Source organism: Triticum aestivum, chromosome 7B (genome assembly GCF_018294505.1).
Source record: "Triticum aestivum cultivar Chinese Spring chromosome 7B, IWGSC CS RefSeq v2.1, whole genome shotgun sequence".
Lineage (NCBI taxonomy): Eukaryota > Viridiplantae > Streptophyta > Magnoliopsida > Poales > Poaceae > Triticum > Triticum aestivum.
Window position 1 is genome coordinate 702,597,643 of NC_057813.1, and position 8,974 is coordinate 702,606,616.

Sequence of the window (8,974 nt, forward strand, 5' to 3'; positions counted from 1 at the left end):
AGGCCCTGCTACAACAAACAACCCCAACAACGCTGGCGCTCCTCCATCAACTTGATATTCTTCAGGGGCGTTAGTCCTCAGTTTCAATCCTTTTGGTCATTTGATGACAAAGGGGGAGAAATCTGAGTTAGTCTTCAAGCGGGTTTATATTAAGGGCATTTTTTTAAGTTACAACTCTCGTTCTTCAGAAACTTTTATTTGGATCGAGTTGTAATCTTAAACCCGATGGTGCGCTGATACTTTTGTTGCATTATGCTTTGCATGCTTATTCCTCGTTAATGACATTGCACGCATGCTGAATCTCATCAGGCACCATATTTCATCATGCATTTCAAATTCTTCATATTATATATCAAATGCGTGTATGAATTACAAGATATAGGGGGAGATCTCCATGATTTAACTCTTCAAGTGTGCATTGCTTCAAAAGCAAATTCCTCACTATGCACATCTTCAGGGGGAGTTCTACTATATCTTGTAATCAAATTCCTCAATATCAGTGTATACACTTCATATGTTTATCCCCGTTGAAAACTTAACCTATGTTGTCATCAATCACCAAAAAGGGGGAGATTGTAAGTGCATCTAGTGCCCCTTAGTGATTTTGGTGTATTGAAGACTTATAGGTTAAGGGACTAATGCGTTTGTGAGTATACACAGGTCTATAAGTCTATGAGGAGTTTGATATTTACAGAGAAAGTCGACCCCTAAAAATGAAGTTCTTCAACTGAAGACTTTGATATTCTGAAGACTTTCTGAAGACTTTGAAAGTGAAGAAATTGGTGTATCCGTGAAGACTTGATATTCATGCGAGGAATATGAAGCTTGAAGACTTTCGTTTTCATAGTTTTGTTTTTCTCTTTCTTGAGTCATAGGAAACACCGTACTGTTAAAGGGGGTCGAGGAAATACTAAGGAAAAATTTCCATGTGATGCTCAACTCAAAATCCTACACCTACCAATCCCTTCGAGTGAAGCCTTTGGAAATCTCATACAGTTCAGTCACTTTCTTCAGTGACAGAGACGAAGTTCTTCTGGTCGCTGATGAATTTGCTCTGACTGAGGAGTTAGGAATTCGCCAGTGCGGATTGCCTACACAGTGAGGAACATGATAGCCCTGAGGAATTTGAGAGTCAAATTTCCGACCGTTGCTGTGCTGCGCGCCAGCTGTCCCAAAATATCTTATCCACCTAACGGTCATATCATTGAGGGGCATTTATGTCTTATCATGTCGGGCTGCTCCCTAGGCTATAAATAGCCGCCCCCTACAACCACTAGCTGGTTGGCTGCTCCGAGAGAACTTGACACTTGTCATTTGAGAGCAACCCATCCTCCGAGGACTTTGAGCGAAAATCATCGAGTGAGGAAAATCCCAAAAACCCAAACACCTCCAAACCCAAAGTGATTGAGCATCACTGAAGAAATTGATCCTGCGTGGATCCGACGCTTGTTACCTTTGAAGACTGTGCTTCTTCTAGACGGTTAGGCGTCAAGGTCTAGAGCATCCAAGAGGAATTGTGGATTGCTGAGTGACCAAGTCTGTGAAGGTTTGGAAGTCGCCTGAAGACTTACCACGAGTGATTGGACGAGATCTGCGTGATCTTAATTCAAGGAGAATACGGTGAGGACTGGGTGTCCTGAGCTGCGTGCTCAGAGACTGGGTGTCTGGGACTGCGTGTCCTCGAGTTTAAATACTCAGCCGCTCCAACCAAACGTACAACTGAGACAACAGTTGGAACTGGTCTACCAAATCATTGTCTTCACCAACCTGACTGGTTCTATTTCCTCAACCCTTTCATTTCCTCATTACTGTGTTGAGAGTTTGTTCATATCTGTGTTTGAAGACTTTGACTGAAGACTTTCTCAATTTCCTCAGTTTAATTTCTTCAGTCTGTTTGTCTTCATCTTGTGTTATCCTGTGATTACGCTTTTTGTACTCTGTGATAGTCTTCATTTCATCATGATGACCATGCTTGTATTCTGTTATGCTTACTTCTGAGTACTTATTCTGCTGCTAATAGTTCTTCGCTAAGGAATTTCCTCACCGGCAAATTCCTCAGTGAAGAATTCATAAAAATCGCCTATTCACCCCCCCTCTAGTCGACAGAACGCACTTTCAGGTTCGTAAGGGCCTTTAGTGCCGGTTCTACAACCGGCACTAAAGGGTGGAGACTAAAGGCCCCCCCCCCCCCCGTTTAGTACCGGTTCGACACGAACCGCCACTAAAGGCCCACCACGTGGCGTGAGCTCGCGTCGTGGTATGGGGGACCTTTAGTACCGGTTGCTGTTACCAACCGGTACTAAAGATATATATTTTTTTGATTTTTTTTGAAAATTTTGTAAAAAAATATTATTTTTTTCGATTTTCAATTTTCTGAATTATTTGATGATTTAGTCTCTAATCACCCCTCTTAACTGCTCTTAACTGCTCAAGTGTGGATCACTCATTCCAAATCGTCTAACTTCCCGGCCGGTCACCCATCCTCTCACTCCCCCAGCCTGAGCACGCTTAACTTTGGAGTTCTATTCCCCCTACTTTACAAGTCTGCACTTGTTGTTTTCCTGACAAATGTAAGCTGTCAATCCTATTAACCCTCAGCAATTTAGCTTGAGCATTAGGAAATCTTCTTTGAATGCCTGGTTAGTATGAAGGTCCCGACTGGCTTCTCGTCTAATATAAAAGTAATAATAAATATGGCAGAGAAAAAGTTTCAGAACCTAAAGTCTCATGACTACCACGTGATTATGACGCAACTGCTTCCGGTTGCATTGAGGAGGCTTCTACCGGAAAATGTCCGATTAGCCATTGTGAAGCTATGTGCATTCCTCAATGCAATCTCTCAGAAGGTGATCAATCCAGAAATCATACCAAGGCTAAGGAGTGATGTGGTGCAATGTCTTGTCAGTTTCGAGCTGGTGTTCCCACCATCCTTCTTCAATATCATGACGCACGTCCTAGTTCATCTAGTTGACGAGATTGTCATTCTGGGCCCCGTATTTCTACACAATATGTACCCCTTTGAGAGGTTCATGGGAGTCCTAAAGAAATATGTCCGTAACCGCGCTAGGCCAGAAGGAAGCATCTCCATGGGCCATCAAACAGAGGATGTCATTGGGTTTTGTGTTGACTTCATTCCTGGCCTTAAGAAGATAGGTCTCCCTAAATCTCGGTATGAGGGGAGACTGACTGGAAAAGGAACGCTTGGAAGGGACTCAATAATATGCAGGGACGGATATTCTTGGTCTCAAGCACACTACATAGTTCTACAGAACTCTACCTTCGTGACCCCGTATGTCGATGAACACAAGAACAGTCTGCGCTCCAAACACCCGGAGCAGTGCGACGACTGGATTACATGTGAACACATCAGGACTTTCAGTAGTTGGTTGGAAGCACGTATCAGAGGTGACAACACTGTTTGTGATGAGCTGTACTTGTTGTCCAGGGGACCATCTTTGACTGTATTGATTTGGAAAGGATACGAGATAAACGGGAATACATTTTACACGATCGACCAAGATCAAAAGAGCACCAACCAAAACAGCGGCGTCCGCTTTGATGCAACAACCGAGAGGGGAAAGGACACATATTATGGTTACATAGTGGACATATGGGAACTTGACTACGGACATGATTTTAAGGTCCCTTTGTTTAAGTGCAAATGGGTCAATCTGTTAGGAGGCGGGGTACAGGTAGACCCACAGTATGGAATGACAACAGTGGATCTGAAAAATCTTGGGTACACTGACGAACCGTTCGTCCTAGCACATGATGTGGCACAGGTTATCTATGTGAAGGACATGTCTACCAGACCGAGAAAGAGAAAAGATAAGGAAGCGAATACATCATACGATGAGCCAAAGCGCCACATAGTTCTTTCAGGAAAAAGGGACATCGTGGGAGTGGAGGACAAGACAGACATGTCTGAAGATTATGAAAAGTTTCATGAAATTCCTCCCTTCAAAGTCAAGGCTGACCCCAGCATCCTGATAAACGATGAAGATTATCCATGGTTACGGCGCAATAAGCAAATGACACAAGCGAAGAAAAAGTGAAGACTTTCTCCAGCAACTATTATGATGATACCATGCCAACTTTGTAACTGACGAGTATGATACCATTGTCCGTTTTGTACATGCACATGCTATGTGGGTCAATTTATGATACCATGCCAACTTTCAACTTTTTCAGAGTTCATTTGAAATGCTTTAATGTCTTATGGTTTGGCCCTCGTAATAATTAAAAATAGCAACAGTAAGTATTTTGTTGTAAGTAGAAATAAAATAAAATAAATAAAGCAAGAAAGAAACAAAAAAAACAAAAAAAGTGTTTTCAAATTTGAAAACAATGGAACTAACAGAAAGTTTATAATTTTCCTAAAACTAAAAGCAAAAACAATTAAAAAATAAAGCAAAAAATAAAAGAAAATAAATAATACAGAAAACAAAACAAAAAAACAACAATAAGTATTTTGTTGTAAGTAGAAACAAAATAAAATAAATAAAGCAAGAAAGAAAACAAAAAAACAAAAAAAATGTTTTCAAATTTGAAAACTAATGGCACTAACAGAAAGTTTATAATTTTCCTAAAACTAAAAGCAAAAATAATTAAAAAATAAAGAAAAAAACAAAAGAAAATAAATAATGCAGAAAACAAAACAAAAAAACTAGAAAAAAATAAATATAGCAACAATAAGTAAAGAAAACAAAAAAACAAAAAAACGCCTCCTACTGAGCCCCCACGGCCTGAATACGACATGAAACCCTACTATGGGCCAGGATTCAGGCCCGCAGTAGGCCCAGAAGGCCCATCAGGCAAAGCAATAGCAAGTAGGCCCGAAAGCCTGCGGTGGAGAGGAGCTCGAGAGGGGTGCGGCAGTGGGGCTTATGAACCACTGCGCGCCCCTCTCAACTAGCGAGGTGGGACTAAAGTTTGGCCCCGAGGCGGGCAGCACATGGGTCTTTGGTCCCGGTTGGTGGCACCAACCGGGACTAAAGGGGGAGGCATTAGTCCCGGTTGGTGCCACCAACCGGTACCAAAGGCCGCCGGTTCCCGCCCTTTGGGCTGCCGAAAAAGAGGCCTTTGGTCCCGGTTGGTGCCACCAACCGGGACTAAAGGGTGCATTAGTCCCGGTTGGTGCCACCAACCGGGACTAAAGGGTTTGCTATATAAGCAACACTTAGCAGTTTTCGGCCAAATCGCCCACTTCTCCCCGACGCCCCCTGCTCCTCCTCGTCGCCGTCGCCGCCCGACGCCCCTGCTCCACCTTGCCGTCGCCGCCGCCACCGACGCCGTCAGGCTGCTCGCCTAAGCCGTCGCCGCCGCCCCCTGTGAGCACAGCCTGCTCCTGCGCCCCTCCCGTCACTACAAGAAAACCTGCTATAAAGCAACAGATATTCTACAACGTTTTGACTGTATGTTGCAAAATTCACAATAGATACGAATAATAAGTATTGTAGCATATGCGTTGTAGATTGCAACTGGCCAGAACTAGCCCAACGCACTAACCCAGACTCTTGTCTAGCACGGCCCAAGTTGGCTTTCACAATTAATCTAATTAATCTAGGTCAATACCTTTCCCCAGCCTTCCTATTCCTCTCGATCCTATAGGATCCCACGCCGGCCGCCGCCCTCGACCTAACTGCATCCGGGAGCGCCGCCCCTCACCAGTCACCACTCCCCTGGAAGGCCGCCCCTCAGGCCCTCACCACTCCCCTTGTGATCCTCCATCCCGGCGCGTCGTCGCTAGTCAACGCTCCCCGTCGACCTGCTTCCCGTCACGCCGTTCCTCTCGCCACCGCTCCCCTTCGACGACCTACTGCATCTACTACCTCCGCACGAGGGCCTGCGGCTATGGGAAGAGTTACCACTACAACCACCCTCGAGATCACGGTACCGTGGTGAGCTAGACCACTTCTCTTCTCCCAATTTTATTTTCCCCATCTTGCTCTGCTTCACTTCAGTCTAGTTGGGAATTGCTACTTACGACATGCCAGTCGCTGATAATGACCGACAGGTTGAATTATGGATGGTTGGTGCGGAGGGGAGCTTCAAGATGAAGCATCTTGCTGTGATTAAACTGATTTTAGTTATGGCTTAGGAGCCTGTCACGAGCCCATGTAAGTGAAACTTGATTATGCAGTCGTTGGTTGCTGTCGTTGATTATGTGATACGCTGATTGTATAATAGGCTTGTTGTCTTAGTCTTGTGGTTGATGTTGATAATTCAAAGTTCCACTTACTGCTTACGTGCCAAGATATAGGCCTGATCAGTCACTTCGTCATACAGTCATATTTCTATTGGAAAAATCCTTTTTAAACCTTATTACAGCTGAAGTAGGTAGCAGTGTTCACATGTTCCAGTGAGTTGTTGTATAAGTGAGAACTATACGCAGAGTTGTTGTAGAAGTGAGAACATCCGCGAGTGATGTATCACGGCCATCTATTCAGGCCTGACTACCTGACCGTCGTAGCTTAGATGTTTGTTAGTTCGTTACGCAATGGGCTCTCTTTCTTTCTAATCATATCTGCTCAGAGGTCTAATTAGTCGCATCACCCTGCCTCCACCCATGGTGTAAGCGCTAATTCTATTAAACTGCATGCATAACTGTAGCCTAATTAACTTGAACGTGTGATGCTTGAGTTTATGTGCTAGTTCATACATGTCTCCAGGTGCACGATTAGTTTAATATCAGCATGTCTCCAGGTGCACGATTAGTTTAATATCAGCATGGTGTGCAATTTGTAAAAATGATGCCACTATTTATCAAAAAACATATGTTGTTTTATTGTATTTGCAGCACATAAATTATGACAGTTTCTTTTCAGTTTCAAAGAAAACAAATGTTTACTTGAGCTAATTAGCACTGTGTACCCGTGCAGGTATGTGGCATGCAAGCAAAGGAGAGGATGACCATGACAATTACCAATTCTACCTTACATTTTATCTGACAAGGTCAGTTTCATCATAGCTTGTTTTTTTAAATGTGAAAATATATGTGCTACCGTTGAGGAAGGACAAACACAAATAATTATCTGTGGTGGTGATAATTTAATAGGTCATGTATAAGGTTAGCCAAAATAATTTTATGGCTTCATTAATTAAGTTCATAGCCGCACACGCACACACGCATGCACGCACACACATTAGCCCATTATTGTGCTGGAGTTTGCTCATGTCAATTTCATCTCTCTTCTTTCTCCAGCAACTTCGCATATTATCCCATTATAGTGCTGTAGTTTTCTACCACGTGATAACAGAATTCAACTCCTTGACGTGTCCATTGGTATATATTTATAGCAGGAATTTACAGGGTGCTGATAGTGTATACTTTAGTCAAAAGAAGAGATGTACATGGTAAAACATAGTGGATGACTCAGAGAAATCGTATCGTGTAAAATATTCGACATATTTGGTATGTATCTAGAGTCGAATATCCAGTTGTATATATACAGTAAGAAATTTGCTGCAAGTGTCACTAATACAAGCTGAATATTGTAAAATATTGGGCTTGATATACAACATAAACCCCTTTAATTAAGTCGTGATGATCTTATATAATTTTTACATGTATAAATTTCTCACCGAGTGTGTTTTCACTATCAAATTTTACTTACGATTTGTTTTGGATGTTTTTTTTTGTTTGATTGTATCATGACTTTGCAGTGACCAAGCGTTCTAATAACTGTATTCTGCAGCACATCCTTTCTCCAACCTTATCAGTTGGGGAGACATCTGTCCTCCAAGCATACATAGTTTCTCTCATGTTTTTTTCTCAAAGAGAAATAGCGTAAGGAGAAACCATTACTGTTGTCAGATTTGAGCTAACAATTTCAGATCACCATAGTACTTATTCCCAGCTCACAATGTGAAATACAAAAATGTTAGCCCGTGCAAACATTGACAACTAGTATGCATAGTAGAGTAACCTTACTAGCTTTTTTACAATGTTTGGAAAAAATTCTACCTGCTATGTTGCAATCGCTAGGAGGAGGATCCTTGCATTGTTCAAAAACAATATAATTGTGAATTTCTGTTGTATGATGATAGGAACTTATACCGTAAACAAGATATTAACAAGCTAACCTTTTGCAATTCATTCATGGTCACAACTGCAGTACTATTTGTTATTTTTATGCAGTGTGCAATGGTTTTAGAATCAACTAAATTACCATTGCGATTTCCTAGAGAAAGTACATAGTACTCACTTGGTGTAGATGAATTTCTGGAGTTTGCATATAGAGATATACTAGCAGATACAATGACTAACGTCCTTCTGTCACTACTTGCATCTTGTCAATGCATTGTGTGTTAACAATTCATTTTTTTGTCTGTAGATTCAAAATATAAATGGATGATTATATGGCTATGTGGCAAGTATACTGCAAAGATGATGATGATGATGTCTTGTTCATGATGATGACGATGGATGCTTTCAGTTTTGATTAAGTTTCAGGGATGATGTTCCTCGGTTAACTTTTAGATTAGTTGTACGGATATTGATGGATGCTTTTAGTTTAAGTTTCGCTGTCAAGAAAATATTTGGATTATGCATCACATTTGGATGATGTTCCTTGTGTAATATCCACTATTGTAATCCAACAGTTTTATCTAATATACGAGTACTTCTTCCCATGAGTATATTCTTTTGTTTTTTCTTCACATGTACATAATTATCACCATTACGTGGAGGGTTAATTTAATTGACAATATATTATTTATATATATATAATAATATTATTCACATTATATAAGTATCAACACTTGAAACGTTGTGAATTCTTCGAGCAATGGGATCCTGCTTCGTGTACATTAAGCACCAACATATACAAGTGTTGCGCGGGTCTGTTTTATGTGTTGTATTCTTGCAATGGTCCCTTTTACCAACGGTAGTATAAGCGTTGGAATGTGCGCTAGCAACACTGGATAAGGCTACGCATCCTAAACCGATGGTAAAAACACTAACAATGCATAT

The 8,974-nt window shown here is 41.6% G+C and overlaps 1 long non-coding RNA gene across 2 annotated transcripts; it reads left to right on the forward strand.

Annotated features, from left to right (window-relative positions):
* Positions 1-5,579: 5,579 nt before the first annotated feature.
* On the forward strand, positions 5,580-8,533 carry LOC123161728 (uncharacterized). Of its 2 annotated transcripts, none has more exons than XR_006480849.1 (4): positions 5,580-5,900; positions 5,997-6,119; positions 6,882-6,954; positions 8,337-8,533. It is a non-coding gene; the product is annotated as an uncharacterized lncRNA (long non-coding RNA). The 2 variants fall into 2 exon arrangements; XR_006480848.1 differs by having other exon boundaries at positions 6,017-6,119.
* Positions 8,534-8,974: the final 441 nt, after the last annotated feature.